The following is a 12750-nucleotide window of genomic DNA, read 5'->3' on the forward strand; positions in this document are numbered from 1 at the left end:
CATTAGGAAGGAAAGACATTATCATGCTGGTTGCTTCCTACAGCACTTTATTTGAGCCAGATATGCACAGAAGAACAACCTTAGAAATTAGACAGGTCTCTTCTTTATGCTGCACAGTTTAGTATTAAGAACTAGTACTTTTTTATTCCTTGATTAACCAATACCACAATTTGCAATTCATTCATAGCCACAGTCTGTGATTGCTCTTGGCAGAAGGCAGAACACCACAGCTCACTGCAAGCAGCAGGTTACAGGTTAAGGTGATGTGCACAGCTGAAAATTCCAAACAGCTTCTATAACAAGCAGGAGCTCAAGAAAAGGAATTTTAATCTTAAGTACTAAGCCTAGGCTTATTGGAGGAATAGAAGAAATTAAAAACTAATTCAATTTAAAACAGTGCTTGTGGTAAGTTCTAAAGCTGTGAGGACCTATCAAGCAATGTAACTGGAATTAATGCTTGCAGAGCCAATCTATTTTTAAATAGCTTTATTCAGCTGTAATTTCTTAAACCACTTCTGAATTAGTCTCATAAATTGTTGACCTTTCCAGAAGTTGAAAGCAAGCCTTGGTGCTTTATTTCCCCACTTCCTAGGAAAAAAAGACTGCCTATTCTAGTCACTTCTAAGTCTTGAAATACCAGGCTGGATAGGGCTTGGAGCAACCTGCTCCAGTGGAAGGTGTCCCCACCTATGGCAGGGGGGTTCAACTGGATGATCTTTAAGGTCTCTCCAACCCAAACCATTCTGTGATTCTAGAAGGTTAAAAACCTTTTCTGTTTATCACCTTAAAACTCAGTTAAAATGGAAGTCTTGTTTGTACATGCAGTTAAAATGCTTATTTGTGTAATGAATCAAACTCCTCAGCTTTAGTACCACAGACTCACCATCACCAGGTCTTAAAACCAAAGCTTTCCCATACAGGTTTATTTTTATACCTGGCCTTGTCCTTGTACTGGGATTGTCAGGGACAAGTTCTGCTTCCTTCAGTGGAGAGGGATGGGTCTGTCTCAGGCTCCAGCCTTAGGTGGAGCCAGTCTACCTGAGCTCCTGCCTGTCCAGCTGGGTGTAGCTTTCAGAGCCTGCTGAGAACATCAGTCAGGCCTGCCAGACCAGGATTAGTCATGGCCAGGCCAGGCAGCCTCCTTCAGTGGCTCCTCCTGAGGCAACAGCCCAGCTGCTCCACTGAGTCAGCCCCTGGTGCCCTGTTACACTGCTCCAAACTCAATTTACTACTGCAGTTTCCTGCTGACTCAGCTGTTTGAGTCACGGGTGAGCACCAGGCAGGAAACTTCTCACCAGCACCCAAAATGCCACTCCTGTACAAGGCAGCAGGACCTGCCTGATTGTCCTCACTTTGTCTGGCTTCTGTACCTAAAATGTGGATGACAAACTGCTAAAGGGAAGATGAGAACCATCCTTGTGTGTGGTTACACACATCCCTCCCTCCCTGCCTCCCTTTCAGTGACAGCCATTCAGAATTTGGGATAGGAACTCTTTACACAAGTCAAGTTCCAGGGGACAGTGAGAAGGGCAATAGGATCACCTGTGCATATTTATAAGATAAAATAGAAGGAAGATGTTCCACAGTATGTGAAGAGATAAGAGGTAGGAACAGAGCTACTTGCTTATCCAAAATTTCCAATAGCAATCTAAAAGCTCCTTTGAGGAACTATAATTATTGTCTTGCTTGTTGTGAGAACTTATAAAGTCAGATGAGAAGCAGCTCAAGAGGCTGTGGGTTGCAGGACATGCAAAGTGCTGCACAGCAGCCTTGCCTGTCCTGGCAAAATTTAGTTAAACAAGATGATCATTACTATCAGGGTTTTTTTACAAATTAAATCACAGTTTATCAGAGTAGAGGCTCAGCCTATTTATGAGAACTGATTTTTATCCATAGTGAAGAAAAAACCTACCATGTCTATTGACTACAAGATGAGGAAAGAAGGGAAAAAAGTGAGCATTAGCAGGTGGAGAAAAATAGTTGCATTTCTCAGAAGGGGGTCAAGCAGAAAAATAAGCAGGAAAACACTGAACAAGTTATGTTAATATTGAATAGTCCCTTAACTTCAAAAACAGAAAGCTTGCAGGCTTCTATTTTATCTGAAGCTCAGCATTGCAACCTCTTATCAAGAGGGCCCAGGGAAATTAGAATAGATTTCTAGCCCAGAAGGACTCATTTCAGCCAAAAAAACCTACTCCAGACCCCCCATCACACCTACTTCTGTAGCCTTGCAGTTCCAAGGGGGATAAGCAATGAGACAACCACACTGCCTTTAACGAGTCACTTGCTAATTGGATGCAAGTTACTTAAGAATGCTTAATTATACAGTCATGTGTTAGCCATGGTCATGTTACACCAATTTACTCTACACCTGATGGGCTGAGTAGAAGCTTCAGTGAGTTTTGCTACTGAGAAGCAGCATTTACTTGTTGCTGTGTCAAACTGAAGCTGAGCAGGGGAAGAATTTCAAAAAGAAGGCATTGGCTACTCATGGCAACACTGATCAAATAAAGAATTAAAATGGCAGTAGGACAGCACAGCATCATTAAATTTCTGTTAAATGTTGAAGACCACGTTGGGGGTTTTTTCCTATATACAGACTCTCTGAGGGAAATCCCTCAGTGAATGCTAAGCTCTAGAAAGGCTCAAGCTGGATCTAATATTATTAAGTGAGGACTAGATCTGTTCCAGAACAAGAGAAAGTAATATTAAATCACAAAACCCCAAAAAGCCTACTTTTAGCAGCTCTGTTTTAAGTACATGACTAGGGGGGAAAAAAGCCTGGCTGTACTGTAGAAATTCCCTTTACCCTCCAGGCTTAAACAATATCTAAGGACAAGAGTTTGGTTTAAGCCCAGAGAACAACTGATCAGGCAGCTAAAGGTTTGAAAGGCAGAGAGCTTTCCTATAGGAGTAGGGCTTGGATCCCCTTCCCTAAAATTAAAATTAGCTTTCATAAGTGGCTTGAAAATGGTCTATTAGAACTTCAGTGTAAAACTGAAATGTGAAAATGCATTGCAAGGCAAAAAAAAAGGGCAGGGTAAAAACTTCTGAATTGGAGATCTGAGCAAGAGGTGATTCAACAATCTCATTTGGGTTATTTCTGCCCAAAGCACTGGGAAGTTTCAGTTCTAAAGATAGCAGGAAAGCTTCAGGCTCCACAACTAACCTACTTTGTCCAGACTGTGGCCATTTATGGGAACACATAACACAGCAGAACGTTAAATACCCATGTGGAATGCAGAACTCCAGTTCTTGCCATGCTGAAATGCTTTCAGCTCACAGCTTTAATGGCATGTTCTGTTGCTTAAGACCCAAAACACAGGGCTTAGCCAGAACACCAGGAAGTAGGAGTGTACAGACCAACTCATCTCTTGGCTTGAAGTCATCCCTCCACCGAGGAGTGATTTAGACAAACAGATCCAACAGTGACACAAGAGTGGGCTGTACAGAAAGATGCTTCCTCCTTAAGTCTCCTCCATCTACTGGCTGTTACTCAGCACTTGGATGAATCACTACTCTGATATTTATTGAGACTGGATACGTCACATTCCCTGCTACAATTATTTAGTCAGCAAGTCCACGCACAGGAGCTTTGTAAAGACAATTAAGAAGGGGACTGGGTGAACTGCAGGTGACAAACTAAAAACCAACAGGCTCTAGTATCTAGTTCATTTACACACACATCCACGATTGCACCAGGGCAGGTTTCAGAACATGGAAGTGCACTTACAGAATTTAAAATCAAGTTCAGGCTATTACATCAAGATTATTAATTTTATGCTCCCTTAATGTGGTCATTAAAGTTATTGGTTTGGATAATATCCTCTTTACAACTGCTAGTGCTGCTGCTGAAATGATGGCAGGGTTGTTACAAGTAACCCATATGTGAAATTCCCTGTGTGGCAGATATCCATGAGAGCATCTCCAGGAGAAATACTACTCATCTGTAATTGGTGCTGACTCTCAGAAAGGAAACGTTCCAAGCAGAACGTGTCTCATGCAGATCTGCAGTATGCCAAGCATTGGGTCATCTGTAACTTCCTTCTCATCCCCAAAAATAGCTCCATGGCCTGAGGTTAAAAGCCCCACATGCTGAAAGCGTGACTGTCCCTGTGGATACAGCAGTGCCTGGGATGCTCTCTGCCTCTGTAGTCCCAGTCACCCTTAAGGAAGGAGATTTGGAATAACTCCATGTGCTGTTTTGCAAGTCTCTTCCTGAAGATAAAACCACAGCCATAGAAGGGAACACAAAACACTGAACGCAACTCTGCATCTTAGGGATTCATCAGCTGGAAGGGAATCGTGACCTTAAAATGAAGTAAAGCTTCAGGATTATGAAGAGAAAAATAGTAAGAGTTGTCATGACAATCCTGACTCCGTAAGAGCACCAAAAATACAGCACAGAGACTGTTCTCTCCCCCTCATTTTCTCCTTTCAGTTGCCTATGTCTGTGAGACAAGAACCAGCTCTTACCCCCACCCACCAGTTTTTCAAGTTATGTGCAGCAAGGAAGTCACTTTTACTTAAGAATTGAGAGCTATTTTGAGACACCAACTGCCTGTAACTTTCCATTATAGAAATTCTTGCTGCCTATTATGTCCAATTACACAGAGCTGCAGAAAACAAGTGGTAGAGGAGGTAAGAGCCTTACAGCAAATACATTCTAGTATTTGAGAACACAGGAGCTACAACCAGGCTCAAACCAAGTCTCCTATTTGCAGATGGACTGAGCCACCCCCACGCAGAGCTTTTTCATCTTCAGTACGTTGCTATTAAAGGACTCCCAAAGAGTTGTTTAAAAATGGTTCTTACAAGTTGCTGTGCCAACCAAAAATGGACAACCAGAATAAAGCAGGCAGCAGCATCATATAGTTATAGTCCAGACACTGTATATCATCAGATACAGGAAGAACTGAAATCCCCTGAACTCTTCCCCAAAAAACAGTGTGAGAACTGCCCACTGAAAATACCATTTTAGGCAATGTGATAAAACAAGCCAAGCAAGGGTTTAGGAAGAACATAGGGTGTTTTATTGCTGCATAAAATTAGATATAATTTGGTATACATACTGTCTGCACATCCAAAATGCATTCCTTAGGATTCCAATCTCAGCAGGTTCAATTGTAGTAAATTCACCCAAAAGCTGATGCATTCCAAACCCACCCACCCCTCCCAAACCCACCCAAGTGATGCCTAAGTTTTTGGAAGTTAAATTTATTTTCTTTGCTGGGCTTTTAGAAAGCAGGAAACCTGCTGATTTCGTTACTTCAGAAAGGACAAGGGACCTGTTACACCAGACTGCAGTAACAGGTGGTAAGAGCAGCACAGGAAGCACCAGCTACTTTAGCAGAGATGCTTAAAGCTCAACTTCAGCCCTAATTCTAGGGGTTTCCAGTCTACAAAGGGTACTTTGAGAGCCTGTTTTTCCCAAACACATCAGGAGTGGAAAAATCTGACACACAGTTTGAGGCAGAATCAAAATGTAGCTTAATGTGTTCCCTGTCAGTCACTTTAACAAGCAGTGCCTCCCCCAGCCAAATGCTCCTGTCTCCCCTCCTACCAGCTTGTCCCCCCTTGTGCTGCTTGCAAGGAGCAGACAGATCCCTCCCAGAGTAATAAAAGACCTTTCACTGATCTAGAATAATCAAACTCTCCAAAAAGACATGTGTTTTGCTGTGTCAGAGTTCTGGATGTCACACAACACGGCTCCTTTCAGGGGTTCTGTTTATAGCTGTAACTAATGAGGTGACAGTACAGGGAGCACTGCAGGGGAAAGCAGGTCCCTGAAGGTACAAACCTCCTGCAAACAGGACAGGCTGGCAATTAATCCACAGGTTAAATGTTGACTGGTTAGCTAACTCCTTGGCAATTAGCTACCTGTAATAATATCCTCCAAACAACACACACAAATGAAAAGTATCTTTGGCAAAAGGTGGATAAGCAGGAAAAAAAAAAATCAGAATTTAAGCACTGGCTGTACTGTAGATTCTCACCAAGAGCAGCTATTTATAGCTTAAAACTTTTAATTCAAAAGACTGAGGGTATTAATACTTTCAAATAAGAATTGATACTGACCAACTGCAGCCTCACTGGCTAAAGTAAATTAACCTGAAGTGATGGAAGTAATTTGGACAAGCAAAAGCCCTGGAACCACATAACCACTGCCCTCACAAGCTTTCTTTTGCTGAGCAGCCACACTTTGCAGCAGTGCTGCTTCCCTCCCTGGGCCAGGCCCAGGCTGCTGGGGACACACACATTGCTTCTGGAGAGTTACACGAAGGACTGTGCATCTCCAGTCCTGATTCTGTTGGATCATGTTGCTCTACAATGTGCATCTGTAACAAGAGATTATTTTAATCAAGTTGATCAGTGTTGACAAGCTTGAGACACTCCTATGCTGGCAGGTGGATCATGTCCAAGGACTCACCATCAGTATTAGAATCCTATTCTTTATCTCTACAAGATATAAACTAGCAACAGGTTGCATAAATAAGGAAGATTCTTCAGGTTGACCATGACAGATCACTTTAACTACTGAAAAACAAGAAAACCCTGAATCTGCTCATACAGGTAGAGAAATTAATCCAACCAGAGTTGGTTTTCTTTACCAAAGTGAAACAACAAACCATTTCAGCTCTCCAAAGTCAGCAGCAAGTGACACCTGAGGTATGGACAACATTAGACACCTCTTCAGTAAACATTTCCTCCCAGTCTGAGACCACAAAAGGCTGAAAAGGTGACCACACTGTTGCTACAAGGTAGGTCTAAGAAGGGCAATATTTAAGGAGGACTATCTTCTGTTTCAGAATCTTAACTTACTCAAAACAGGAAGATTCTAAGACTTTGAAGACTTTCTCCTGTTGGTTTTCATAGCAACAAAATAAGTAATTGCCACTCCCAAAACCACCTGGGTGTGTTTGATTTAGGTGGGAGTTTACTAAAGCAGCAGTAATTATAAACTAGAGGTTTTACTTTGTTGGGAAGAATACAGGCTATTTAGAGATTGAGGTGCAAGTTTAAGTGTTTTGCACTTAAGTTTATTTCTTGATCTGTACACTGGTGACTGACTGTATTCACCCACAAAACTACTCCCTTGATCCTGGAGAAAAAACATCTCACCTTCAAAGCTCACAACTTCCACAGATAAACTATTCACATCAGTAATAAGGTCTACACCTCAGAATCCAGGAAAAAAGGCTGCATGCAGAAATAATCTGGAAGCCAGTTAAAAAGCATGAAGAGTTTAAAAAATTTAAGTTTACAACACTGGAATGGAACAGCCTGGACATGCACAGGATACATTTCTGGTACTAACCAATGTCTTGTGCCTGCCACAGAAAAACTTACTCCTAAATTCTCACTGGACTTCAAGCACCTACTTCCAAGTTTTGAAAGACAGACTGATGGCTTGATTGCAGGTGATGACAACCAGAGTCCTTTGCCACATCTAAAGTAAAGCTGCTGCACAAATCTTCTTTCACAACACTGCACGACTCCCCCAGTGCAGCTGCAACAGCATCACTATGGTCACCAATGTGAACCTGCAGTCCTGAGAAATAATACAAGAAATTAAGTGTATTTGTAATCAAATTCTGTACCTTGCATCCCTCTGCTAGGCAACAAGAGAAATTAAACATCTATATTCAGATAATTTAACAGCACGTGACAAAACATGCAAAAAGTGGCTTTAAAATCCAATCCTAAGTAAACCCTGGCAATGGGGATGTAGTTCCTAAATTGGCCAACATTAACATTTGATACAAATATGTCAGCTATCAGAAAATTCCAGGAAGAATAAAAATAGCCTCTTACAACACAGCTCTTGCTCTGTCCAAACACAGGATTACCAAATCAGTCTTAAAACAAGGCACATTTTAAGTCTGGAATTAAAGGACTGTGTGATTGATGCCAAACCCCCCCAGCTCAAGGGCCAGGGGGAGCAGCAGCTCCATCAGCTGGGAACTAAAACTCTCCTTGTGCTGCTGGGCTGCCAATAACACAATTAATTACTCAGTTAATGCATCACTGATTCCTGCACCCATCTGATAACACGTGGGATTGTAGCTGAGAGCTGCAGCCACAAAGCACAACAAAGTCTGGACATAGTTTATTCAGGAAAAACAGGAATGCTCCTCCCTGGAGATCACCAAGGCCACTGACAAGAGCTGCTCATTTTACTGGTGTTACTACAAAGTGAGTATTGTTTGTTTTGCAGACTTGATAGGAAACCCAATTCTGAGATTTTTCTCATCCAAATATTTTCTCACAGAGTTCTCTGCAGCATAAATATTTCCATGGTTACTCATATCCAGAAGATCCTGCACTGCTGCAAAACATACCCAGGCCAGATTCCAGAAATCCCCACTAAACTCCAGTGGATATAATGCACTAATGCAGGCTTCCTAAGGGCTGCTGAACTTCTCCAGTGGCAACTCTCACAGGGAAATGATTAAAATCAACATGAAGTTATGTCTGAACAACTAAATGTCTATTTTCTGAACAGGACAGGAATGTGCCAGAGCTGGGAAAACTATAAATTCAGCATTAACGGGTGCTTTTGTTTAGTTTTTTTCTTTGTTTTCTCACACACAGTAATAAATATGAAGGAACTTATTGCTGATTGTCAACAGTGAAGCCCAATTTTCTTCATAACTAGCAAAGGTTTAAGCTTTCATTTTTATAATCCAGCTATTCCTGGCTGAACTTTACTGAATGTCAACTTCACATCCATTGGGATTTCCTCCCTTCCTACCTGCACATCAAGTACTTCAGAACTTCTTACCTCACTCCTCTGAGCAGTTTGCAATCACTTAGATAATAAAACTTAGTGGGAAGCACATGGCCTTCATTTGTATGGAAATACTGCAGTTCCACACAGAGGATCTGAACCACCACTGGACAAACGTTGCCTAATTAATTACAAAATAGATACACCAAGAGGAAAGGCATTTCAAAAAAAAAAAAAGGAACTAAATACTTGAGACAAAAATAAAAGAAGCTAGAAGTCCCCTGAACACCTGCAAAGTCTAACAGAGAAGGACAGTTATTTCCTTATATATAAAGCTCAGTGTTAGACTATTTTTAATATTTCTAGTATATTGTGGCTGTGACTGTACATGTATTCTGAGTTTAACTACACAAAAAGGAAGTATGTCAAGAGCAATAAGTGACTACTAAACAGAATAAAAACATCTTGCTTCTCCCAGAAATCTCTCTTCTTGTTACTTTGTCTCTGCTCTCAAGGAAGCCACGTGATACATTCAACAGTTACTACACTGCTGTTCTTATAGAGACCTGTAATATATACAGACATTCCTATATTTGCCTTTTCCTACTGAGTGCCAAATGTATGGAAGACTTTGGGCAAAATTTCTCTATATTCTGCAACTGATACATCAAAGGCATCTTAAAATACATTTTTTTAAATCTACTTACAGCCATCACCTAAGCTCTAGGATTATATATGACCAGTGCCATGCTTAGAGTGCCTTAATGCTTTTGTTTTTAAATTAAGAAGCCTTTAATTTGCACAAATGCATGTCCCCAGGCAACTCTCCTGTGCTGCACCTACAGGAGCAGCTGCAAGACCTTTGGCATTAACAAAGCACAGATAAGACAAATACTGCAGCTTTCAACCTAAAAAAAAAAAAAAAATGAAATACTTCTACCTCACAGAATGTCTGCTTACAGAGAGATTAGATACTAAAATGACCATGATCTTATAAAGTGTTAACTTTGTACAGTTAGCAGAGCAGCCCATGATAAAATGGTTCACCACAGAGAAGTCCACTGCTCATTTCTTCCTCTCATTTCCACAGTTTCCCTATAAGGGATTGCACAGCAGGATGGGGACAGCTACAAAGACCCAGCACAGCCAAGCTGGCCTGAAGTCTCAGAGTTGGTTAACACTGACATTCAGGATGAAATATTTCAGTATCATGGCATAACTCTGAGTCCTGAAGTTCATATTCCAATGAAAAAATATTTAAACCAAAATAAGACCTGTTTTCTGGCTTGCCAAAAGCACAGAGTTTTCATTCCATGACACCAAACATCATTTCTGAGCCACGTGAGAACATTTACACTGTGCTGAGCTGCCCACTGGGCATTCTTAGGTGCTTAAAATACCATAAAAGAACAAGTCACCCCTCCTGCTCAGTGGCTATAGAGAAATAAAGTCCTTCTGCTCTCAACAGGCTCCATGGGGAAGTGCAGTGAACCTCCTAAAGGTGCTAGCTGTAATGGATACATTCAGGTGGGCAGGGTTTTTCTGCTAGAAATCAGAAACAAGACTGATTAGTTTTGTTACAAACTGTTATTTATTGAATGGCACTAGACTGGATACACAGATACAAACCCTGCCTCAGAAAAGCTCACAATCTAAGCCAGGATTTGGCAAACACATTCCCCAGGGAGATCTGAAGTTCACATTCAAAGTGAATTTTGCAAGTTCTGTTAAACGTTTGGGTTAGATTTAACAGCTTCTGAATCATAGCATCAATCACAGAATGGTTTGGGTTGGAAGTGATCTCAAAGACCATCCTGTTCCAATCCCTCTGCCATGGGCAGGGACACCTTCCACTATCCCAGGTTGCTCCAAACCCCGGCCCAGCCTGGCCTTGAACACTTCTGGGGATGGGGCAGCCACAGCTTCTCTGGGCAACCTGTGCCAGGGCCTTACCACCCTCACAGCCAAGAATTTCTTCCCCATATCCCATCTAACCCTGCCCTCTGTCAGTCTGAATCCATTCCCCCTTGTCCTGTCACTCCAAGCCCTTGTGAAGAGTGAAGAACTCTTCAGTTTACCCTCAGCATGAAGCAGAACCCCAGCACAAAGCTTCCTCAGCATTAAATGCCTCAAACTTTTATACATTTTTTATACACCCTCGAGCACCTTTGTATTTAGAACCCAGATCCCAACACCAGAACTCCAGAGCTTCCCCCCACAGTCAATTCTAAACACGCTTCATGTGCCTTAAGCCTTATTAAACCTTCAGAGCCTTACCTGTACCACACCCCACCACTCACTGCCCTCCCTGGAGAAGTCACCCTGTGCTTGCTGCATTCCAAAGCATCAGATTTCATTAAAAATAATAAAAAAACCAAAAAAGCCACCTTCAAAGCAGAAGGTTTCCACTCATACGGAAACCACAACAGAACTAACAAACTACTTCTGTCAGATCAGCACTGTTACTTCAGGTAACCCTAAGGGATGTCTTGTAGCTCAGAGCGAGCACAGTCAAACAGATGCCCATGATTCTGGAATAAAGATTATGGATCCATTACTTTGGAGTAAAAATTATGGATTTATTAATTTAGAACAAAAATTATTGATCTGCATTACCAAGAGCCACGAAGCAAATTCTACATAATGAGACAAAACGTGAAACTAACGCTAAAAATATCATTTTATTATAGGCTTCAGTCAGTAACTCCTATTTATTCCGGTCAAAGCTGGTCACTTAAGACCAAACTCTCTCAGCGGACCCTGCGTGGTGCAGGGATCCTGCCCTGTCAGGCTACACTTCCAGAGCCTATTCCGGGCCACACAAGCTTACAATCCCCATATACACCGCGCAGAGAAGCCCTCAGCCCGCTCCACACTGCTCATCCCTGTCCTCGCTGCGTCTTCCTGTGGCGGGAAAGGGGGAAACCCGCCGTGCGGCCGGAGCCGCTGGATCCCCTCCCCACTCACGTCACGGGAAGGTTTGAGCGGCGGTGGAGCTGCGCCCTCCCCCGCGGGCCGGCAGCCCCTACCTGCACCGCGGGCGTGTCCCCGCGGGGCGCTCGGGCGGCCCCGCACCCTCACGGCGGGCGGTCCCGGCGCCTCCATGGCGGCCGCTCCACTTCCGCCTCCGGCCGGGCCCGCGCTGCGCCATCGCCGCCGCCGACAGCGGGACGGCCACCACCGACACCCAGCGGCGGGGAAGAGACGCGATACCGCCTCCGCAGAGCTCGGGATGGGCGTCTCGGCAGATCCGAAGGATCCCGCGGACACTCCCGACGCACCGCTCCCGCTCCTCCCTCCCTTTCCCGCGGCCTAAAATGGGAAAGAGCCGCGCACAAAATGGCGCCGGGGCCACCGCCGCGCGTGCGCGCCGCGCGCGACGGCCCCGCCCCCCGGCGCCCTCCTGCCTCCTGGTCTCCCCCCTCCCCCCGCCCTCCCGGTCGTCCCTCCCCGAGCCAATCGCGCCGCGCCGTTGCCCTTCCGGTCCCCGCCGCCGGCCAATCGAGCGCGCCGGGGGCTGGCGGCGCTGCCCAATGGGGGCGCTGTCCGCGGCTGCCCAATGGCGCGCGCGGGGCCGCCGCTGGGGGGGAGGGGGAAGGGAGGCGGCGGCCAATGGGAGCGGCCGCGCGCCCGCCGCTTGTTTATTGGGGCTCGCGCTGCGGCGCGGGGCGTGTCCGCGCGCGCGGGGCTCGCGCGGGGGGGGGGGGGAGGGCCGGCGGTGGGAGGGGGGGGCCGTGAGGGGCGGGGGGGGGCGGAGCGGAGCGGGGGCCGCGCTCAGCCGGGGCCGCCGCCGACTGCGGAGGGGCCCGGGCGGCGCGGGGGCTGCCGAGTCCACAGGTAGGAAGAGGACGGGCGAGCGGCAGGAGGAGGGATGGGAAGGGAGGAGAAGGCGGCGGTGTTGGTGTTGGCGGAGGCGGCGGCGGAGTTGCGGCTGCCGCCGTCCCGGGGGAGGGGACGCGGAGCTGCTCTGGGAGCTGCGCTTTAAACCCCCCTCCCCCCCCGCCCGCCGCCCTCGGGGA

General features: G+C 45.1%; 1 protein-coding gene and 1 long non-coding RNA gene across 3 annotated transcripts in view; one reads left to right on the forward strand and one right to left on the reverse strand.

Moving 5' to 3' along the window:
• Positions 1-30: 30 nt before the first annotated feature.
• On the reverse strand, positions 31-12176 carry LOC127461225 (uncharacterized). Its single transcript, XR_007899988.1, has 2 exons — positions 1435-12176; positions 31-1392 (listed from the first exon to the last, which is right to left on the reverse strand). It is a non-coding gene; the product is annotated as an uncharacterized LOC127461225 (long non-coding RNA).
• A 318-nt stretch (positions 12177-12494) lies between these two features.
• Positions 12495-12750, forward strand: part of ARID4A (AT-rich interaction domain 4A) — a 46282-nt gene continuing 46026 nt past the window's right edge. For both annotated transcript variants that reach the window (XM_051768758.1, XM_051768759.1), the window contains exon 1: positions 12495-12568. The gene's annotated coding sequence lies outside the window, so the exon portion shown is untranslated. The remainder of the gene's footprint in view (positions 12569-12750) is intronic.

This window comes from Manacus candei, unplaced genomic scaffold, assembly GCF_025592945.1.
Source record: "Manacus candei isolate 608988 ecotype Guabito, Panama unplaced genomic scaffold, ASM2559294v1 h1tg000097l, whole genome shotgun sequence".
NCBI classification, from domain to species: Eukaryota; Metazoa; Chordata; class Aves; order Passeriformes; family Pipridae; genus Manacus; species Manacus candei.